Consider the following 22,643-nt stretch of genomic DNA (forward strand, 5'->3'; position numbering starts at 1 on the left):
GCGCCGGCCACCGCGGCGGGACCTCCCCGACCGCCCCCACCGCCATGGCGGCCCCTCGCCGCGGACTACGGCTCCCAGAGCCCCCCGCGGCCGCCGGCGCGAGCCCCGGCGCGGGGTCCGCCGGCACGCGCTCACGCACGCACACTCCCCCTTTCCCCCCCACCCCAGCTCCCGCGGGAGGGAGAGTGAAGTGGCTGTGCGCATGCGCAGCCCGCCGGCGGAGAGGCGGGGCGGGCGCAGCAGCCGCTATTCTGGGAGCGGCCTTACGGCGCTCCCCGCGCGCAGGGCCCGCGGCGGGAGCGGGCGCGGCGGCGGGCGCTGCGCCCCTGGCGTAGCGTTGTTGTGAATGGAGCGCGCGGCGGGGCGGGGAGGTGACGTCAGCCTGCGAATGTCAACAATGTAGCGATTGAGGGGCGGGGGCGGCGCTGGGCCGGGGCGCGGGAGGCGGCGGCGGCGGCGGCAGAGAGGGCGGCAGAGCCGGGCAGCGCAGCAGCGGCCGCGGCAGCAGCAGCACAGCAGCGCCGCCTTCTTTCCTCCGCCTCCGCCGGCCGGGCTGCCACCGCCGCCGGCCCCGGGTGCCGCTCCGGCAGCGACACAGCCCGCTGCGGTGCCGCTCCCCCTCCCCCGCGTCCCTCCCTCCACCCGCCCTCCCTCCGCTGCGGCTTTCTCTCCTCCTCCGGCCCCCTGCCAGCCCTCCCCTCCTTTCCTCCCTTCCCCTTTATTTTTCTCCGCAAGACTTTGGCTCTGGAAACAGCTGGTTCAAAGCAATCGCCATGTGATGATCGTCTGGGTCGGGTTTTTTTTTTTCATTTGGGGGAGGTGCAGGTTTCTGACCGCAGAGAAATACTAATAAGAATTTCCGAAACAACAGCAGCAGCAACAACAAGAGCAACCCCCTTTCCCCAAACCTCCTCAGCCGTAACAGTCCCCCACCGCCCCGCCCCGGGCCCACTCCACCCTGCCCCACCGCCTCCCCCCACCTTCCCCCAGGCTGCAGCGACAGGGGCGACCCCCGAAAGTTGCGCGGAGGCGAGGTGAGTGCGCCTGTTCCGCGGCTCGGCAGCCCCGCTGGGGAAGGGAAGGGGGTGGGAGGGCGAAGTTTGGGGGGAGGCTTGGCTGGGCGGTGGGGGCAGCGTGGTTTTCCCCCTCCTCCTCCTCCTTGTCCTCTTCCTCCTCCTCCTCCCAGGAGCAGCAGCTGTTGCGCGGGGTCAGGCGGGGGGCTGCACCCCCGCCTCTGGAGCTCCGCGGGCTGTGCAGGCGCGCTTAGTGCTTATTCCTTAAAGTGGGAAATACGCGCGTTGCGTAACGGGGAGTGCGCGGCGGGCGCCGCGGTGCTGGTGCGTGAGCCCGTGCGCGCTACCCCGCTCCGCTCCGCTCCTCTCCGCACGGCCGGAGCCCGGGGCTGCCCCTCCGCCCGGGGCTGCCCCGCCGCCTGCCCCCGGCCCCGCCGCCCCACCACCTGCAGCCGCTCGGATGGGCGCCGGCCCCGCCGAGCCCCCTGCTCCCCCTCGTCCCCTTGGGTCCGGAGAGGGATGCGAACTCCGGTAACAGTTCCCGGGATGGCGAAGGCGCGGCGTGCGCGCAGGGCAGCGCGCCGCGGAGACGCTGGCTGTCACGGAGGAGGCTTGAGTGTGAAATCGTGCCTCTCCTTTTGTGGAGCGGGCTATTTTGGTCATGCGGCGGGTGTCTTGCTTAAATCGCTTCAGTTGCCGTGAGATCATTGTGCCCTTGTTGCTGAAGCCCCAGAGGCTCCGGAGTAAACCCTGGGTTTCAGTCTTTAATAATAAACGTGAGATAGGGGCGACATCTGATTAGAAATACTCCCGAGGATGTTGGAAAGATTGGGAAATTACAGCGTTGCTGTTTGCTCTAGTTGAAGCCGTGTCAGGGTTTTCCTGATGAAAGCCTGTTTTCAGAGACTTTGGAACTGTCGCTAAACTTGTGCATATTTTAATTTTGTGTTCTGAGACTCGAGCTGGAAACGACTCGAGCTGGGAATTGTCTGAGATTCTGCCGTAGCTGGTGGAATGCTCTGTAGTTTGAAGAGGGTGGTGATGCTTGGGTAAATTGACTTTTTCAGGTATGTAAATAATGAAATTTGAGATAATTGCGTTTGATGAGATGGATAGACTAAAACGATAAGGTGGTGTGTTACACTGTTGCTACAACAGCCCTGTAGACAACAGCTTTAAACCACTGGTTCTGGGAGCCTTACATCTGACAAATAGAAATAAAATTCTACTTTAGATGTGGGCTTGCGCTTTTAAAAGCCTGTGTTGCCTTTTGTATCCACCCGTCTGCCCCCTGTCACTGGGATCTGGGCACTTGTGCGGCAGAATGGATCGGTGTTGTACTTCCCTGTGGTGTACTGAACCTGTGCTTTCAGCAGCGTTTTTCACATTTGACCCTCTGGCTTCAAAGGCTGTTCTGAAGGTGTTCTGCAAGGGATGGAAGGAAGCCGTGACTAATTGGAAAAGCAGAGAACTGAAAAATCAGGATCATAGGTCTAGTTTTTTTGTTACTTTCCTCTGTAGCACTGAACGAGCCATGCAAACAGATGTACGCCCGTACAGTGAGCTGTCAAGTGGGCAAGAAAGGTCGCTAGTGATTTTGGAAGTAGGGTGGTTGTCAAGATATTTAAAGATCTTTCACAAAAATGCTCTACAGAAGCAGAGTGTGCATTTCTGGGCAACGCTGGGCAAGTCTGCTGTGTGACTTGTGGTTAAACAACTAAATTTTTTAAAAACTTTTAGCACCGTGAAGAGTGGATGGGGAAGATGCGCACAGCAAATACATGAGTAATGCACATGCTGACAGATCCCAAGTTGATAATCCACAGCGGTTGTTTATGCCCAGGTATCTCACGCTGGGAAACAGCGCTAGGACAGGTATTCCTAGTCCTTCTCTGACTCAGAGGCACATCTGGAACATATGTTGGTGATAATGTGCATGCTGGCAGAATGCACTACTAATGAAGGGGAGGAAGGCATCCCACCTACCTTCTTTACAGCAAGAAAACACTGGCTGTTTGCTGTTCTGTGCTGGTTAGCAAGGAAAGTTAGGGATAGAACCTGACTTGCCAGCTCAGGATAACTGTTCAAGTCACAATAGATAGCCATTGATGTAGTGCTCCTAATATGAGGAGATTTTGGTAAATCTTTGACGTTGTAAAAGGCTTCAGATACTCACTGAAATAATAAAATCTCTATATAGTGATCTTACATATCTCTTTCTGCATGTGCATAATAAATGACAGAGAGAGCCGAAAATAAAATCCTGTGTAGATGATGTGTAGTGTGAATATGTGACAGAAGTTGCTTGCCTTTGCTTATTTCAAAACTTTCATTGCTTGATTTTCTGTTCTGAAGTGCAATAGCTATTTTTCTTAATGAGGCTGCAGCCAATTAGTTATTTTCCTCAAGGTTTTCTCTAAAAATGTGTAATAAAAAATTCAGCTTTTTTTTTTTGAAGAAGAAGAATAGAAATAGATATTTTCTCATTGTGTGCCTGTGACACTCTTTTTGGATAAGACTTCACATATGCATAGATGAGGAGACCTCTTAGAGCGTAACTAAGAAACGTTTATGGGACTAAGCTGAAAAATGAGATGTGTAACATTAATGTATGCGAAGTAATCATTTCGGTACTAACGACATTTTTATGTAATAAACGTTTGGTGAAATTGAATAGCATTTTTTGTGTGATGTGAACAGTCTCTTGTAGCTTTAATTTAGGTGGTATGAACATGGTTTATATATTCAAAACAAAATGTATGTGCCTTTTTACTCAAAGGAATGCTCTCTGAATGGCTTCTTAGTTTACACTAAGAACACACCTGTAGTGTTGAGAAGATCTGACTTAGATTTGAAGGCATGTTTAAGTCTTTCACCTCTTTGTCTCAATTTCCAGCTCAACTCATTTTGCATGTGATGGTTGTATATTAATGGTTTCTGAGTTGAACTGTTAGGGGAATTATACCAATCATTCCGTTGCTGTGATGAAGAACATTCAGATTTAACCTTTACACTTTCTCCAAGTCTAAGTTAGTCCTCCAGGTTTCAGTGTTCCTTCTGACTATAGACACTGTAAGAGAATGTGTAAGGGTGTTGTTCTGATATTGCAGTTCTTTACTGATATTTCAATTGGTGCCTAAATGATTTTATTGTAGTAGATGAACAGGCAGTAGAGTTATACTCCCAGTAACTCCCTCAGGTTTTCCAGAATAGTGTTCAAACTAGTCATGTAAGTTTTTACAAAAAAATGGTCATCCCTTTAAATTCAGCCCAAAGATACTAACCTTGGCAGCTGTCTGAACATTACACATTCATTTGAAGCTTGCATCAAGAAGATGTAAAATGTATGAATATAGCCAGCTGAGTTGCAATGTGCTCATCTTGCTTTTTAGATAGGCAGAAACGTCTTTGTAGTGGAATGAAAAGAGCACTACTTACTATGCCACTCTTGGACTATGAATTACAATTTTAAAGCATAAAAGCAGGGGATGTACACAAATGCCTCTATGACCAGTGATGGGCTCGCAGCTTCTGAGTTGCTAGAACTAACGATCAAAGAGCAACCACATGTTCAGAACAGGTAAATAAAAAGGAATGAGGGAATAAGTTCGGGAAAACCCCTATACTAAAAGTTTACATGTACGGCAGAAACTGTAGAAAGAAACCTTTGATCTGTCAAAAATCGGGCTCAGAAGACTCCTCTGTTTGATTGTATTGATCTTCATGCAGAAAGAGACACAGCAACAACCTGAAGAACACCAGCTCCACTGCACTGGCATCTCTGCAGATCAATAGATGTGTCCCTGTTTGGCTTGAAAAAGGTTGTCTGTAAAAGCTCCTAATGAGGTGGGGGCTGAACTGCAGCTCCTGTGTGGGTGAGGGGGCTGCCAGATATGCAATGCCTCTGTGCATAACCCCTCAGCCTTCCCCTTTGCTATTTACACCCGTTGAGGTAAATCTGCTCCCAGAGCCAGCTGGAACACTCCAAAATCAGTGCCTCAAAGGAAATGGAGGAGGTGGTGGTGGTGGCTGCAGGACCAAGAGACACTGGGACCTGAGCTACGCCTTTTTCTTCTTTTTAGTTTGCAAGGTGACCTGAAAGGGTCAGATTCTCCCAGATTTATTCCTAAGACCTGTAATTTGCATACAACTTTCTCTGCTATGGTATCAATTGAGGAAGATGTCTAAAAAGCTATTAGGAACGAAAAATATGGGAATTTCCAGTTTATCTGTAGTAGGAGTTGAAACAGAAGCCCAAAGCTTTTTTTGTTTTGTTTTGCTTCTGTGCTTTGAAAACACTCAGCCAGCCTGTGATGGGTAGATGGGTTTTGGCGCACAGGTTCAAAAGGAGCCTCCCCTCCAAGAAAAACAGGAACTGTTTGCTGCCTGTCACCACACAGGGCTTCTGGGCTGTAGAGCAGCAATTTTGTTTTTTGAAAAGAGGAAAAGAAGCTTCAATAAACAAATTGACCCTTGAGACTTAATCACAGGTACTTACTATAGCTGACATCCACTGAGGGTTTTTTTTTTTTTTTAAATTTTTTTATTAGGGATTGCTTTAAAATTTAAACCTGAACTAGGAAAACAGGAACTGTAGGTGTGGAGGTGTTCCTTCACCCCGATTTGCATGCAGCCTGTTTTTTTATTTAGTGGGTAGGTGTGTTCGGTGTATGTGAGAGCAATTGAACATGTCAGCAGTTTCCTACAAGCCGCTCTTGCTGACTCACGTGTCTGGTGCAGCTTGGAGCTACCCTGGCTATAAACTATCCACAATAGGAGGCGCGGGCGGAGAGACCGCCAGTGCCGAGCCGCTGTTCAAAGGTTATTTTCGGTTCTTCGGTCACTGCTTTGCTGTGGTTTTCTTCCCCTCTAACATCAAAATACACCGTCGTTTTGCCAGGCTGCCATTCCTCCTGGTGCACAGGGTTGTGCTTGAAGCGCATCTAGGGGCTGTGGATGTTCAGCAGGCTAAACCTCTGGGGTTTATTTTTTGTTTGGTTTTTTTTGGTGTTGTTGTTTTGTTTTATTTTGCTTTTCTTTTGTGAATGGAATGTTATCAAAAGGTCCCCTGGAGCATTTTTCCAAATCTGGATATGGCAAGTCTAACCTCTGAACTGTATTTACCTTTTCCAAATACAAGCTGTAGGGGCTTCTACCCTCCACCCCTTTTTATGACAGAAATCTTTTTTAAAGTGAGCAAGGAGTTCTGATTAAACTTTGAAAACCTGGGTTTAGCTATTCTTAATTTTCAGAATTTTACTATTTCTTAGTCTGTTTTTTTTTTTGTCTCCTGTGTGGCAGCATCACTGGCTGCTAGCGTGAAAGGATTCCTTCATCTGCTCACGCTCCTGTACAACTGCTTCTTTATTTACAGACTCTATTCTGATTACTCATAAGGATCCTAAAATGATAGCTTCTGCTGACTGATGATTTTTAACTGATCTTCTTGTTGTGAGTTTGGGGTTTTTTTCTCTTCCCTCCTTTCTTAGTTGATCACAAAAGCCTTTGCAGAAGTGGAGTGAATTAGCCATCTGCAGTTCTGGATTTACTGTCACGGCGTTTAGATTCGTAGTTGTCTTTTGTGTATTTTTCCTGTGGAATGGGATGAAAAATAAGCTATCTTTGAAAGTGTGATAAACAAAATCAGCTGGTATAGAACAGGGTTTAATAACAAGGTGAGTTCTTGTCACTTGTTTTGTTTTTAGTCAACTACTTTGACCAGTAATGAATAGAAAACCACACTGAGAGCTTTGTAACACATGAAGAAAATGGGTGTTCTTGGTTTCCGCCAATACAAATGACTCATCAGTATCAGTAGGGTTTCTACTTCTAATAATAAAACTGTGAAAGACCTTTAAAACATGTGGTTTTGGCCCCTACTCTTAGTGAAAGGTTGGAAAATATTACTTTGGGATTTTTTTTTTTTTTTAGACTTCTGGAAGTTTTAGTGATTTTTCTGTGCAACAGTGAAAGATCTTACGCCCTCCAAAGGAAACCTACACTTGTACCACTGCTTACAGCGCTAGAATCTTCCTGTCTTCTGTCTCCTCCTCAGTGTTTGCTTTTCAGTGCAGAGTATTGCCGATCCTTAGCCTCGACGTCAGAGATGCGCATCTGGAAAATATAATCTATTTGTGTCGAGTGGGGGAAGACTTGGCACACTACCTCATCTTGCCAAGCTGCTGTTCTCCACCTCTTTTCCAATCTGGTAAAGAAGGGGACAGTAAGACTGCCAAGTGATCTGTATTGCTGTTTGAGCTGGGATCAGAGGATCTGGAGAGGAAAGTAAGCAGAAAATAGGAGTTGAAGAATAAATGACAACTGTAAGATGTGTCTGTCACTGCCTGGAAGGAAATGCCTTCCAGTACTGAAAGTGATACTGAAAAAAGGGCAAATCAGAAAGTGATCTATTAAATTCTTTTTTTTCTCTCTCTCTCTGCCTTTTGAAAAGTAATAGTTTTCAAATCCTTTTAGCTGTTTACCTATGAGGATGAAATATTTTTGTAAAGATTCTGCCCTGTGTTCTATGCAGTAAAGCAACCCCTAGCACATACTGCTTTTTGTTTGAAACTGTGCCTCGTAGAATGCGAGGTTATCTTGTGTTCATGTAAGCAGAGCATGCCTTTCATGGTGTTATAGTATATCAAATTTTAATTCTTTTATTCAAGGTATTGTACTTTTCATGGTAGTCCAATCAGTGTCTCCTCATCTGCTGCATTAATATTTAATGTCGTTATATGTTTTCAAGTTGCCTGTGATACAAGATTTTAAAGAGTATAAGTGAGTATGAATTTTCACCCTCGTGGAGTGAAAGTTCCAACGTTTGTGAAACCACCATGTTTACTTTCTCTGTTGTTGCAATATTTATACTAGTAAGTTTTTCCTTATAAGGATGGGATGGTTCTTTGACTCTTCTTATTACATTTTAAAAGCAGAGTATGCTTTTTACCAAAGCCATTCTGGGGTGGATCCTCAGAAAATCTGGACCTATCCCAGCTCCCTCATTGTCAGGGGGTATCGTTTACCACTAAATATTTAAATATATTTATGTCGTTAATTTCTGTTGTGCTGAAATGCCTTGAGTGTGTTGGTCAGTTTCTTGTATAACCAGACTGTGATGGAGAGTCTTTGTGTTGTAGCCTCTTACTGGGAGATGCCCTAAAAATAGAGGCGCAGAAGCCTGTGGAAATAAAACTTTGAAAAATGTGAAAATCCAGTTGTTTGTTACATGGCAACAATAAGACAGATTTTACTATTTTCAAATCGGTATAGCAGAAAAGGCCAATTTCCAACTTAACGGGTTTATTTATGGACAGTTCTTAATGAAGTTCACAGAAGAATAATTGGTAAGGACTGACTGCAAAATAACGTGTCAGTGGTCATTCAGAGTTCAAGAGGATGTAGGTTCAGTGCTCTGATTTCACCTTGTCTTTAGAAAATCTTGCCATCAGAAATGTCATGAGTGTTGGATCACAACAAAGGAATAATGTGTCTAAATCCCATCCATGTTTTGAGTTCTGCTGACTCAAAAACGAGATTTGTGTCTAAAATCGCTGAAGACTGGACCTGCAAAGGACTGCTGACAGTGTGGATACTGAATTTTGAGACTGTGATTCTGCCCAACATCTCCTCTCCTTGCCTTTGCTTGCCCTGGCAGGTGTCTCATCCCACAGTTGGCCATGCTGAGAGCTAAATTGGCAGGAAATTTTTCACTGTATGTGTAGGGTTCGTTTTGTGCATGTTAAGTTTACTGCAGAGTCTCTCAAGGACCTGAGTAATGGGTCAAATTAAATCAAAACTTGTTAAAAGACCTAGAGCTGACCCAGGGACATCTGATCCCCAAAGTGCACTGACCATCACCGCATCATGCCTCATCTGGAAGTCATTCTTCTCTTGCTCTGGTAATGTGGCACCTCTGCAGAAAACCATTAGCAGCCTGTGCCCAGCCTAACCTGTAGCTTGGCAGTAGGAGCTTGCTTCCAGGGGCACGAGAGGTTTGGGATGTTTAATTTTGGCTTATGTCTGCAACAAACAATTAAAAAGAAGCTAGGGGAAAGCAGAACTCAATCAAATGCCTCTTCGATGTTAGCAAAATGCAAAAGTACTATGTTCTGCAAATATTCGAATAACTGAAAGAGGGTAGGTTTAGATTACATATTAGGGAGAAGTTATTTATTTTGAGGGTGATGAGACACTGAAACAGGTGGCCCAGAGAAGCTGTAGATGCCCCATCCCTGAAAGTGTTCAAAGCCGAGTTGGATGGGACTTTGAGCAAGGTGGGAGGTGTCCCTGCCCATGGCAGTGAGGTTGGAACGTGATGATCTTGAAAGTCCTTCCAACCCAAACCATTCTATGATTCTATAACTAATTCCCACCTGATTCTGGCTTCTCCTGGCCTGATGCAACCTGGTTGTGTCACCAATCTCCCAGATATGATGAGCTCTTGTGAATTTTAAACCTGTTACATCTGAGGCAATGAGCAGACCTGGTGACTGTGGGGAGTTTTTTGAACCACATGGCTGCAATCCTAGACCCTCAGGTCTTCCTGCAACCTTTTATCACTCTGGGGGTGATGGCAAGCAATGTTGAGTAACAGGTTCAGCAGATGACCTGAGTGACTTGAATTTACTCAGGTGCGGGAGAGAGTCTGACTTCATCCTTTATAACGAGCGGGTGAAGTTAGGAGGTGGTAAAGCTTGTGGCACTTTATGGGAATCAGGAGGTCTTGCTTTGCCATGTGCTTGCTGTGATTTGCTGAGCTGATTCAGCTTTCCAACCTAGTACCTGTCAATTTAGTGTTCTCTTGACCCTGGCTAATTTTCCTAGGCAATTTGATGAGTAAGACCACAGGTCCAAAGAGCAGCAAGGCTGAAGCAGGGAAGACATGGGGAGCAGTGGGGGTGCAGGTTGCTGAGGGGCAAACCCAAATCGCCTGGAGCTGCTGTGTGTAGCATTGCCCCACACGGCTGCTGGAGCCGGATGGCTGTTGTTCGGGAGGGGGATGGTACTGCTGCCATTTTCCTTAGTGCCTGAGTAGCACCAGGGGTGATTTTCTGTAAAGCTGAGTGCTAGTCATGCATATTAGACAAGCTTTTCACCAGAATCTGACTAGCAAAAATGAAAGTGTCTGCAGGCTTTTGGTTAGGTCCTCCTGACCTGGCAAACATAAATTCTGCTTCAGGTCAATTTAAGGTATCTGCTGTGCCTGAGGTACTTCTGTGTGTGTGAAACCTGTACCCTGCCAATGTGGCAATTTAACTTAATTTCCAGTATCTTCATTTATTTGTGTAACTTATTAAATGTGTACCAAGGGAAAGTGTGGAGTAGAGTTCTTCTTACAGAAATCCACATTAAGTGATGGTGTGAAGTAATCATGAGGCATAAGCTAACCCCAGTATAAAACTCGTGGTAAATTATAAAATATATGCATAGTTTGTCATGGCTGGAAAATCATGGGCAATGCAAATTTAAGCACTCTGCAAGGAAATTTCTTGTTTGTCTTTTTCCCCTTCTTGGTCCTCTTCATTTGTCTTATTATTAGTCTAAAAGTAGAGTCAGTGATTCATTCAGTAATCTCTTTCTTGGACAGTTAGTCATCTGCCAATTTGTGTTAACTTTCCACTTTGTTCAGAAAGTGAGTAATGCTTGTGCGCCAACCAGCAAATTCCAAGCTGAAAGAGCTGTGAGCATCATTCAGATCATCTGCAAACTTTCTCCTAAAACTTTGTACCATTCCGTATAATCAAAGCAAGTAAGGTCTGGCATGCAGTGTGGTGCAACTGCAGTCCAGTTGTTTTGTCTAGTCACAGTTATTAAAGCAAAATACAAGGTTACAGATGCAGTGCAGAAGTTCTGTTGTACAGCAACCAGCATGTTACTTAATCAGTTGTAATACTTCATGTTTTTCTTCGCAACTCCTACTTTCAAGGGGTAAATATTGCCTCCTTACTTCCCTCCTTCCCTCCCCAGACTGCCATGATTTGCTAATTTCTGTTGTTTCCTACCTCAACAAATTGTGATGCTATCAAGACTAATTTAGTGAAAATAGCTTGCAAGGAAAGTAGTAATTGGTATTAGCTGCCTGCTGCAAATATTTCTGGTGCCTTTCAGGATTAGTTTTGGTGGAAACAAAATTATTGTGCTGTTGAAGTGTTATCTGTGTAGAACTTGAAGCTCTAAAGTCTTTCTACAGCAGTGGGGTAGATATTTTTATCTCAAGGTGATGCCCATTATTTCTGAAGATGAACACAGTAGTTGTTTGAATCACTTGAGAATTTTTTAGCTACTTTTTTCTTTCTTACGGAAACTGGAGTAGTGTAAAGAGTAGCAAGGTCAGTAATGTCACAGGAGAACTTTATAGGACTAAAGTCTTTACAGTCTGCTCTAAAATAATATGAAAAGGCTGACTGCCGCACTCAGCAGCAAAGGAATTCAAAGTGGAAAAGAGACTTGAGTGCTGTGGGGAGTATGTGCACGTGTGGGGGTAGGGCAAGGTGGCGGTGGTAAACATGAATGCCAAAAGTGGTTTGCTTAGTCCCATATTTTTCTTGTTCCTTCCACAGGTGCCTGTTGTCCTCCTATGCAGCTTCAGTCTGTTTCTTGCAGTAAAGTTGTCCTCTCTGTGTGATTGTCCTGTAGTGCAGATGGGTTTAGGATGTCCCTGGTGCCACAGTTCTGTAAGCAGGCAAAAGCTGACGGAGGGGAAGAAATAAATAGCCTTTAGTTGTGGGATCTGTAGGCAGCCCGTGGCACCCTTCTGTTGCAGCATGACAGGGCCATGGCAGAGTTCTGTCGTGCTCTACTTTTGTCAGAATAAGAAAAACATTATTTGGTCTTGAGGAAAAGGTACAGGAACATCTGTTTTCCCAGACTGGATTCCCAGAATCCAATTCCATTCCATATAAATACCCAAAATGTCCTGGTAGCCATGTTCCAGTGAGAAGAATTATGTCTTCTGACAGATTTTCCTTCGCAGTCGTACTTGGGCATCAGCAGGTTTGGATAGTTTGGTTAAGCTTTGGACAAATAGGCATAAATGGGGATGCTTATTTGAACACCAGCCTTTGGAATTTGCCCGTGCTGGTTATCTGCACGTTTTCCAATATCAGCAGTATTAGTTAATGCACTCCCCCACCGCACATAGGATGTCTGTGCCCACACCAGCATTGCTTTTGGCTTTCCGATTTAAACCCTCAGAGCATTACAAAGAAGGTTGTCTCCTTGCCGGCTGTGGGATATGAGGGGTGGGGGTGGAGGGGGTGGGCAGGCAGAGAAGAGCAAAGGCCGAGGTTGGCGGTGCAGCTATCAGTTGGGTTTGGTGCACACTGTGCATGCGTGACTCAAGAGATGGCTGATTCACCGCCTGAAGGTGGTTTGGGTTGTGTTTTGGGTTTTTTTTGTTTCTTTTGTTTGTTTGTTTAAAAAGTATTCCACCCAGAGGTGAGAATTGGTGCTGTTTTGTTGGACTGTGAGTAAACCAGCACTGCAAGGAATGCCTTTGCTTCCAGCCTTTTGTACCAGATGTCCGTAGGTCAATTCCAGGCAACAGACCTGGAGCGCTGAACTGACATCGGGGGAGACGGACATCTGACTTTCGTGGGGCTGTGCAGTGTTTGGGGGATTGCTTAAGTGCTGGGTTTGACACTTCAGGTTGCAGGTCACCTGGACGGGGCAGAGGAGGCTGCAGGATTTACAGCTGTTCTTGGTCTAACACCCTGGCACAGCTGCTCTGTGTGGCTGGCTAGAGACAGTAGGGTGAAGGAGAGATGACCGGGTGCCAGAGACCTTGTAAGTGTTGAAACCCAGATAAGGGCAGTGTTGACTGTTGCAAAGCTGAAATCATATTCAGGGCATTTTTATCTGAGGAAATATATATTTATTTGGGTTTGTGCCCTGTCCACCTTCCAGTTTGTTACCTCACTATAAAGTTCAGGATATTCCCAGGAAGATGGGCACCCTAGTGCCATCCTCAGGCACAGAAACGTGCCCAAGGAGGTGCAGCCAGGCGAGGGTTCTCCCGAGTATTTATAGAGGGCTGTCTCCTGCCCTGACTCGCTCTGCAGGTGTGCTGTGCAGTCGGTTAGAGAAACCGCGAGTTGAAGGGTTCGCTGGGGTGAAACAGTTTACAAATAGCTTTTCAGTGTTTGTTTTTATTTTTAACTCCCTCCCCACCCATGGGTCTGTCCTCCAGCGTATTGGCAAAGCTGAAATGGCTCAAAGAGAGAAAATCGTCGTTGCAGAATATGCAAAGAACCCAAAGAGTTTCCAGAGGACCCTCGGAAAGCAAGTTGCTTTCCCTGAATATTTTCCTTTTGCTCTTTTCTTATATGGGGTTTACAGGGGTAAAACTTCTTTTTCTGTGGTGGCTGGGTGTTTGGGGAGGGGGGGAGTCATATGATGGGTGTTTTTTTTCCTGAAAGGCTGATCGCTGATGAAAAGACACCTATAGCAGCGTATTTGAAGCTGGTGGAGGAAGGGTGCCCTTCTGACACCTGCAAAGAGAGCCACCAAACTGGGTCCTGCTGCCCTGGCACCAGTTCTGATGTCCCCAGCAGTACGATCGCACGACTGGGCATCTTCTCTCAGGCACTTGGCGTGTGCCCTTTCTGCCTGAATTTTAGCTTATCACAGAGAAGCGATCTCACCCATACTGCCATATCTGAGCATGAGAGGAGATTTAGACATTTCTCTATTTTCCTAATCCGTGTTCAGTTGCGTACGGAAAATTCTGGTCAAAAGGGTGAAATTTCTTTGCTGGGTGTTTAATCTCAAAACCACAGGTCCCAGTACCCAGGACACACTAGTGGTAATGCCGTGCTTACAGCCTTTTTCCAGCACAGCGTAGGTGTGGATGGTAGGCGTGTGTACGGGGGAGAAAGGGAAAGGGCACAAATGCGATGGAGGGGGGGATCTGTCTTGCTCCTTCGGCTGCTTTTCTGGTTGGTTTTTAAATTAAAAAATGAGAAAATAAGCCTGGCTTACCCGCAGACTAGGTTAATCATCGCAGAGAGACCTGATACTGGTACTCCATGTATGTATTTTCACATACATGCTGATGGCTGCATGTGTACTTTGTGGCTGGCACAGCATAGCTGGAAAGTCTGTGGGAGTATGTCTGCTTCCTCTGAGGCTGATACAGGTGGTCAGGGAGGGTGGGGGGGCGGAGTAGGGGATGCTTGAGGCAGGGTACGACACCCACTTCCTTTGGGGTGTAGTGCTCTGCACTCTGCCTTGCCGACAGCCAGGCGGCTGCAAGTCGCGCCCGTGGTACTTCGTCTTTGCTCTTACTGTAGGTTTATGACTAAGGTTGTGGTTTAATATGCCCTTTTTAGGTATGTGAAGTGTTTAAAATAATCTAGTGTTGCGATTCTTCTTTTTTACTTTGTTTTTTTTTCTCCATGGCATTTGCTGCCTTTAAAAGTTTCCATAATTTTTAAGGAGGCATAATTTTTTAGAAGCATAACTTCATTTTAAAAGACAAAGAAACCTTTCCCTGATTGTTACTCTTCAGCTAAGAGAATGCATGTTTTGCCTTTTAAAGATTTCATTTTGAGATTAAATAATTTCATAGCCTTTAAATTTTAAGTACATAATACAAACTGTTGGTGAGCCTTAAAACAAAATAAAAAGAAAGCTTAAATACCTGCAATTTGTGAGGAAACTCTCTCTCTGTAGATGAGATGTCTTTCTTCTACAGCCATATCCCACGAAACTTGGTGTTAACATTTGCAAGTACAGATTTGTTTCCTTGTAATTTTGAAATCTTTACTTGAGGGCCTGTAATTTTCCTTAACTGTTCAGGCGCTGCTTACTATCTTGAATATTTGTTGAATGTATTGCATGTGGCTCTTACTCCCTTGCATTTCAGATGAAACGCTATAGCCCAGCGAGCTACACTGGATAAAATTGCACGTGCTGCCTTGGGGAGGAGGTGGGCATGGAAGGGAGCAGACTTAAGCTTGTACATTCATCTGGTTGATGTAACACCCTTCTTTCTTAGCAGACTATGCTGCTTTAGTGCCTGTAATTCTTCTTTTTTTTTTTTTTTTTTCTTTCCAGTTCATGTCCTGTACTGCCACGGAACAGGATATAGTTTACATACTCCTCTTTTTTATGAAGTGTGTTTTCCCCTTGGAGGGACTTGGAATATTTGGCATCAGTTTGGTTGACAGGACTCCAGGGGAGCTTGAGCGAGTTGAACTGTCAAATGGAGCTATGAGATATTAGAGGTGTAAACCAGTCTTTCTGATGTTTGTGCCACCTTGTATGTCCTTGTCAAATGAGACTGTTACTGAAGAACCCAACAGTAGTTTTCAGCTGTGTGTTTGACACTTCAGAAAATGCTCATATGCAACCATTGTGGAAGGGTTAAGGCTTGATACATGTTTTAAAAAGGAGTAACTGCAGGGAAATCTAATGTCCCACAAAGATGTAGTGAGATATGTGAATCATTAGTAATGTCATACACAATTAAATAGATTTAATTTGGGAAAAGGTGCTGAAAGTCTCATAACAGTTTGGCTTAAGTTCATCTCCTGCAGAAAGACTGCTGAGTTGGTGTATTTTGTATATTATTTGCTTTGGACTTGAGATTGATGGTGTTTGTAACCCTGCAGTCCACTTGCCAAAATCCTTGTATAGATCAAGTCTCCCAGGTGTCCCTCCTTGAGTGTGGCAGGAGCTCCAGGAGCAGCTCAAGTAGAAGGTTCCAGTCCTTCTCCAGAGGATTTGCTGCTCGGTGCTACCTTGCTGATTGTCCTAGGAGCTCAGCAACTCCTGTGGACTTAACCCAACCCAATGCTGGCAGGGTGATGGATGGTCCCTGCATCAGCGGAACACTCACACTTCTTGGATGATGCAGTTGGTGGGAATGGCTCTTGAACTGCTCATGAGGCAAAGACTCGCCACTGTGATTTAGGGGCTGTTTGCAAAAAGGGACAAGATGAGGAAGGTTGAGTTGTAACAGTCATAAATGTTGTGTGCAGCTGCCAGGCTGGAGCCATTGGATTAGAAAATGAGAGCGAAGATGGTGCAAAGCCAAGAAGCAGCTGAGAAAAAAAATCAGATATTACATGAAGAGTGAAAAATCAGAAGACAGTCAAAGTCCAGTCCTGTGTCACATTGGAAAGGGAAATACATAATTAAAACTTCTGTGTCAAAGTAGATGATGTAAGAATTAAAACATTTACCTGTTCTAAACTGCTGTCTCCTATGCAACCTCACTTCAAAATTACCCCAAAAAAGAACTGCTTGCTTACAGGAAACCATGTTTTTGACTAGAAGGTATGGTAAGAAGGCAGGGTGGGGCATAAATGTGCTTTATTGTATGAAAATCAAAGTCGACAGTATGCTGCAGAGCATTGTAAGAGAATCTGTGGTACTTTTCTCTTTTTCAAAATGAGTTCTGAAGGTATTGTGCTCTCAAGATACCACACCAGGCTTGAGCAGTTGAAAAAGGCATTAACAGTTGCAGGGAGTTTTAAAGCATTCAACTCCCCAAAATAACACAAGCATTTAGTTCAGCACGTAGAACTTGCATGCTGACCAGTGGCACGTGGCAAATACAGTTCTGATATATTTTTTTAGCAGTCCTACTGGTAGACATAAATGAACCAGATTGAGATCTCACCATGGTTGCAAGCTGTGGCAGAAAAATTAGCACCACACTTTCCAATGGAAGCAGAACAAAAATGTAAAGTCTGCCAATTAAATTGGAAACAGCTTTTAATTTCCCCTCTCCTCCTCCTCCCCCAAAGGATGAATGGCTTACTCTTCTGGATGGAACTTTGTGTAATGACTCATAGTTTTTATGGATTAGTGTGAATATGTAGGTGAGGGAGATGCTGGTATCTGAGAAACTATATATAGTGTCTGGAAGAAATGTCCTGGAACGCAGAATAAATGAACATTTGATTTATCTCTCATGCTGAATTAATGGAAACATAAATGCAGAATGCCCGCCTCCCTTTACTCGCTCTCCTCACAGTTGCGATCATCAGATACAAAGAAAACTTACAGTGAATAGAGAATGTGACTTGTCAATAACTGAATTAGTCAATAAAATAAAGGTATTCCCCTTGCCCAGTCTGAAATACACATGGACAAGGCACCAGGAGCCAGAATTGTGACAATGCAGACATCAGCAATTAACGCGCTAAGTTTTGTGGTGCCCCTTATGAGGTAGTTATTACTCCAGTAGGTTTCCAGCCAGTAAAGAAGGGTCCTTCCATCTCTTTGCTTTTGGTCTCTTTGATCAGAGGACACTGGTCTGTGCCTTATGCAGCAGCCAGAGGAAAGAGCATCACAGAGTTTGCTCTTCTGGTGGCACTGTGGCATGCCTTGTGTTAGACTGAGTCACCAGCATACCTGCTGCTGTAAAACCATAGGTAGGCAAGTTGTATTCCTGCTGGGTTAAGCCAATGTCTCATGACTCTGTAGTCATCTATAGCTGGTAACTTCAGATGAATGTGGGTTCACATGGGGCTTTTCCAGAGGACTGCAAAGTTTTCCACCTCAAGCCGCCTGTTTCACCCTCTCCTCTCTACAGCCATTTACTTTGCATCCCCTTGCATCAGAATAGCCATTAATGGCAAGTCTGCAGAACTGATCATCTCCCAGTACTCTGTGCTGGTGAGGCCACACCTTGAATACTGTGTTCAGTTTTGGGCCTCTCACTACAAGAAGGACACTGAGACACTGAAGCGTATCCAGAGAAGGGCAACCAAGCTGGTGATGGGCCTGAAGCACAAGTCAGATGAGGAGCAGCTGAGGGAGCTGGAGATGTTTATCCTGGAGGCTCAGGGGGACCTTATTGCTTTCTACAACTACCTGAAAGGAGATTGTAGATGGGTGCGGGTCAGTCTCCTCTCCCAAGTAACAAGAAATAGGACAAGAGAAAATGGCCTCAAATTGCATTAGAAGAGGTTTAGATGGGATATTTAGAAAAATTTCTTCATGGAAAGGGTTGTGAAGCATTGGAACAGGCTGCCTGGGGCAGTGGTGGACTGGCCATCCCTGGAGGAGTTTAAAAGATCTGTAGATGTGGCGCTTAGGGACATGATTTGGTGTTGGACTTGGCAGTGCTGGCTTAATGTTTGATGATCTTGAAGGCCTTTTTCAACCTAAACAATTCTATCCTTTTAAAAAACTGCTGTCAATTAAATGTTTAGGTTAGAAAATAAAAGAAGGCAACTTTGTTTTAAAGATGTTTCAAACTCAGTAATTTATCTGTATTTCTCCTAAGTGGTAGAAGTAAGGGATACATTGTGGCAGAGGAGAAATGAGATGAAGCAGACAGGGGAAGAGGCATGTTGAGCTGGCATTACTGCAGGTATGCACAGTGGGGCCTGCACCCTTCAGTTTTGTTTACTCTTCTTAGTCTCCAGCAATGTCATTTTCTCCACAACAAAAATTATTTTCTACATTAATGGCAAAAGCGAGAGAGAAAACTGTTCTTACACTGCTTTATGGCAGTCATACCTTAAAATTGGACCTTATGTAGGTCCAACTGCCCTTGTTGAGCAGTTTTCCAAAAATCTGTTGGGTCTTCCTTTTTAGATTATTCACCATAGCTTACTTTAGCATTTAATTCTAGGGACCTTATTAAGTAGGAAGATTGGAAATCCTGAAGTCAGTCCTGAGTTCCTGGTCTCTGATTTCTTCTGGGAGTGTGTTGCTGCTCTTCTCTGGGAGGACTCTGGCTGTGGAGTCTCCTCAGTTCTCTGGAGGAGAAAACTTCAGTTTTCCCTTCAAGAAAGATGTCATGCAAGGCTTACTCTCAGGGTGCCACAATACCCTGGGAACATTTTCTGAATAAGGGGAAATGCATTTACATTAAAAACACACCACCAAAAAGAAGCAGCTGCTTTTCATATAAGTGTGTGGGGGGGAATCTGACAGTGTCTTCAGCGAAGTAAACTTATTTGGTCATGTGCAGTGTCTCAGACCTCCCACCATCTGTTGTCAAGGAGGTCTGACTTCCATTTTAAAACTAGTACCTGGCATGGAATAGAGTTATACTAAAATCTTATTGCCTAGAAACCCAAACATGGATACATCCAGAATTCATGTCGTTTGGTGTAATTTCTTGAAAAGAATTTAAAACTCCACTGTTTATCTTGGATCCCTAGTGCAAGGCACAGGAGCGTATTTCATGATTAATGAGCTTTTCTGCATATGCTTTTTTGTGCCTCTTGGCATTTAGTAGTCTCAGTGACCTAGCTTTTTATTTTACTTCTGTCTTATTGGCATTCTCATCAGTAGTCTCTCCTGAGATGCAAGAACCTACCCTCAACCAGCTTGTGTCTCCTTGGCTGCGAGGCCAGTGCACTGTCCTTGGACTCCGCCATGCATGTAGCTTGTTGCTTCTGTGCAGCTGAAGAGACAACTGTAAGAGTTTTCCCATGCATTCCTAACTCTTCCTTCTTGGCTGTTGATGTACAAGCAAGTTCAGTCTATACCAGTTCACTTTCCCCATATATAGGCAGTCCATCTATTTAGTAAATATTTTTTGTCTTTCTTTAAATCCTGGGTACAACGCACCTGTTTTTACGGTGATAGATGTGTGTTGATTTAACTAATTGTCTTTAATGGAAGCAGTCAGCAAGTAGATGGAGGGGTTTAATTGCAGGGCAGCCACTCAGCAAAAACAGCTGGATTCCTGTTCTGCATACGTCCTTATTCCACCTCATGCTTGACTAGTTTGGGAAGTGCTGTGGTGAGGACCTTACGTGGTGAGTTTTGTCACCTGTGTGAGTGGCTGGAGGCTCATTGCAGAGGCCGCAGAAGGAAGTGTGCCTAAACTTCTGGGACACGGAAAGTGGCCCAGCTTTATTTTCATGGAAGAAGCCTTAGAGGTTTCCATGAGCCTTTTCTGCATCCTGGTGAGTAACCCAAAAGAGTGAAATACAATACAATTTCTCTACAATAGAAAGCTGTTGGAAAAAATTTACTAGCTGGCAGCCTAGTGCTTTGGGGCATAGGCATCCTCCCAAGAGCTTGGTTTCCAGCAGGGTAAGGGGAACAGAAGAGACAGGATGGGGTAGCTTTTCCTGTGATTGACTAGTGTTAATTTTCTTGTACCTTACCCTGAAGCTTCTGTAGCTGTGTTGTCTGAAGCTGGTAGTAGGGTGGATCATGAGTGTGATCTGAGAAGGCATTTACTTGTGTAGAGTAATAAGTTACTACATTGCCAGTATTTCCTCTGAGGGATACATTTGGGAGTCTTGTAAAAAAGTGTAAACAAAAAGCACAATCTGTGGGGAACAGTTAGCTTCTACAGAAATGAAAATGAGCAAAATTAAATGCAGTGTATTACATCCAGAAGACCCCTATCCCAGTATCCAGGGATATAGATAAAGGGCTTGCTGTTGATGTAAGACACCACATTGGCCTGTGCTGACGTAGGGTCCCATCTCCTCCAAATGGAGAAGAAGATCTGTAGTGAACATTAGCAAAAAAGCTGCCGTTCCCTGCATGGGACAGCTAAGACCACACTTGTAAGCTCTGTTCCAAATAATGAAACAGTCTTCACTGTGGTTTTTTTGTGATTATTTCCTATGCCTGGGAATAGTGTTGTTTGAAAATCTACAGCTCATAAATATGTAGGGAGGCCTTGGTGCTCTGGCAGTATTATACTGATCTGAAAAACGTATGGCAAAGCTGTTCCAATATGTTTCCTCTTGGATCCTGAATATGGGGAATATCTATATGCTACAAAATCTTAAGAATCCTAACACATCAATAGAGGTAGGATGGTACATCAGATGTAGCTTTGTTAGTGAAAAGTGGAGGATAATTGACCTGGCAATGTTGATGTAAAGAAAGCACCCCTTCATTGTAATGTTTTGGTAGGTCAAAGGGATGGCAGAGAGTCTGGAAAAGGTCACATCATGAACATAAAGCATGGGTGTGACCATTAGCTGTTGAGTCCAACAAGGAAGGTATCCTATTTTGTTAATACTGCATATATTGAACTTTTCATTTCTTAACAAAAACCCATTTTTAATGTGCTGGACTTTTGCTTAGTAACATAGCATCTTTCTGGGAAAACCTATACATAATAGCATTGTTTTAGTGGCCACAAATCCTTGCTTAGGCTACAAGCACATGTTTTGGACGGAACATGTTTAGGGCACTGCGTGTGGAGTTTCATATTGCAATTGTCCTCTTTGCTTTTGTGGGTAAATTTTTTAGTACTAAAATACCGAGCTATTAACACTGTGCTTCATTGTTAGACTTATTGACCTTTACCTCTAGTTGGAAAGAGGGCAGGAAATCTTTGTTTCCTAAAAGCTGCCTGAAGTCACAGAAGAAAGCAGTATCCCTTCTGCTGGACCTCTTGGTGCAAACAGAAACTGCAGCCACATGAAAGCTGTACAGAGGCTTGGCTGTGGGAAGTCAGTGATGATGGGAAGTGAATAAACAACAGGGAACTGGATGTTAATGTTGGTTGTGTCAGATATGTAAACTCATAGGTTGCAATAGTTCTGCTTATCAGAATCCGCAACCCATCTCCTCCCAGAGCAAGTGTGAGCCCGTGGAGCAGATGTATATGCAGTGCTTCAAAGGAAAGATGCACATTTGAGCAAAAGAAAGGTCATCTTATAGGGAAGGGAAATCAAAGTTATTGCCTCTTCTGTGACTCTTGGACTGTGTAAGAAAACAAAAAGCAATAGAGAATGGTGAAAATGAAACATCTCAGCCTCTCTTGCCAGTTGGAGAATTGTTAATAATGTTTATAGTCTTGGAACAAAAGACAAGAAAACAAGTTACTTAAGAAGAGAATCCATCACTCTGACAAAAATAGAGCTTTCAGCTAGTTTTTTGTCTGAGCCTGTGTTTCTCCAGCCAATCAATCCTGTTACTGAATAAAACTCTGGAAATAAACTTAACAAGATTAATGTCTGTAACTATTTGTAAAACCTATGTGTTATACCATCTCCTTAAATGGGATTATGTCATGTTTATAATATTTACTCATACTTTGTCCCAAGTCTGGTCTAAAATTGAATAGTGTTCATTAATTTTTCTTGCTTGTTTAATTTCATGCTTAAACCAATAAGTTACAAATCTGCATGACTGCCCACTTATTGTTACACTCAGAATAATTGCACTGAGTCACTGTGCATGGACTTGGATTGCCATAGGGTGTTAATACTTGATACTTAAGCAAGCATGTTTATCTGAAAGCTGGCTCATCTGTCTCTGGAATGCAATGTTTACTACATGAAGTTCAGCCTAGAACGATTGCAGTTAGGAGATGTAGTCTGTCATCATTAAAAATGCCTAAAATTAGTGTTGATATTTTCAGAGGTGTTTGGGAAATTATCTGATAAATGTGGGAAAATAAATGCATGGAAAATAAGTGCTATTCTTCAAGAAAAAGGGGTTTGTATGCATTTACTGTGGTCTTACTAACGATTCTTTTTCTTGCACGTGCTTTTTTTTTTTTTTTTTTTTTTTTTTGTCCCTGTAGGTGTCTGTTTTTTGTCTATGCTCTGTCTTGAATGACTTGTTTACCCAGAGGAGAATTTGGGATTATGCAAGCTAATAATCAATTCCCTTCATAAATGGAAAGATGTGTTTTTTCATGTTCAAGTTTATTTCCAAGGCTTAGTCCAAGTGTTTAGT

The 22,643-nt window shown here is 44.2% G+C and overlaps 1 protein-coding gene across 6 annotated transcripts in view; it reads left to right on the plus strand.

Moving 5' to 3' along the window:
* The first annotated feature begins 670 nt into the window (after window positions 1-670).
* The window catches only part of BACH2 (BTB domain and CNC homolog 2), a 188,446-nt gene continuing 166,473 nt past the window's right edge, over window positions 671-22,643 (plus strand). For all 6 annotated transcript variants that reach the window (XM_050316405.1, XM_050316404.1, XM_050316408.1 and 3 more), the window contains exon 1: window positions 671-1,034. The gene's annotated coding sequence lies outside the window, so the exon portion shown is untranslated. The remainder of the gene's footprint in view (window positions 1,035-22,643) is intronic.

This window comes from Myiozetetes cayanensis, unplaced genomic scaffold, assembly GCF_022539395.1.
Source record: "Myiozetetes cayanensis isolate MyiCay16 unplaced genomic scaffold, myiCay2020 scf2-11, whole genome shotgun sequence".
NCBI lineage: Eukaryota > Metazoa > Chordata > Aves > Passeriformes > Tyrannidae > Myiozetetes > Myiozetetes cayanensis.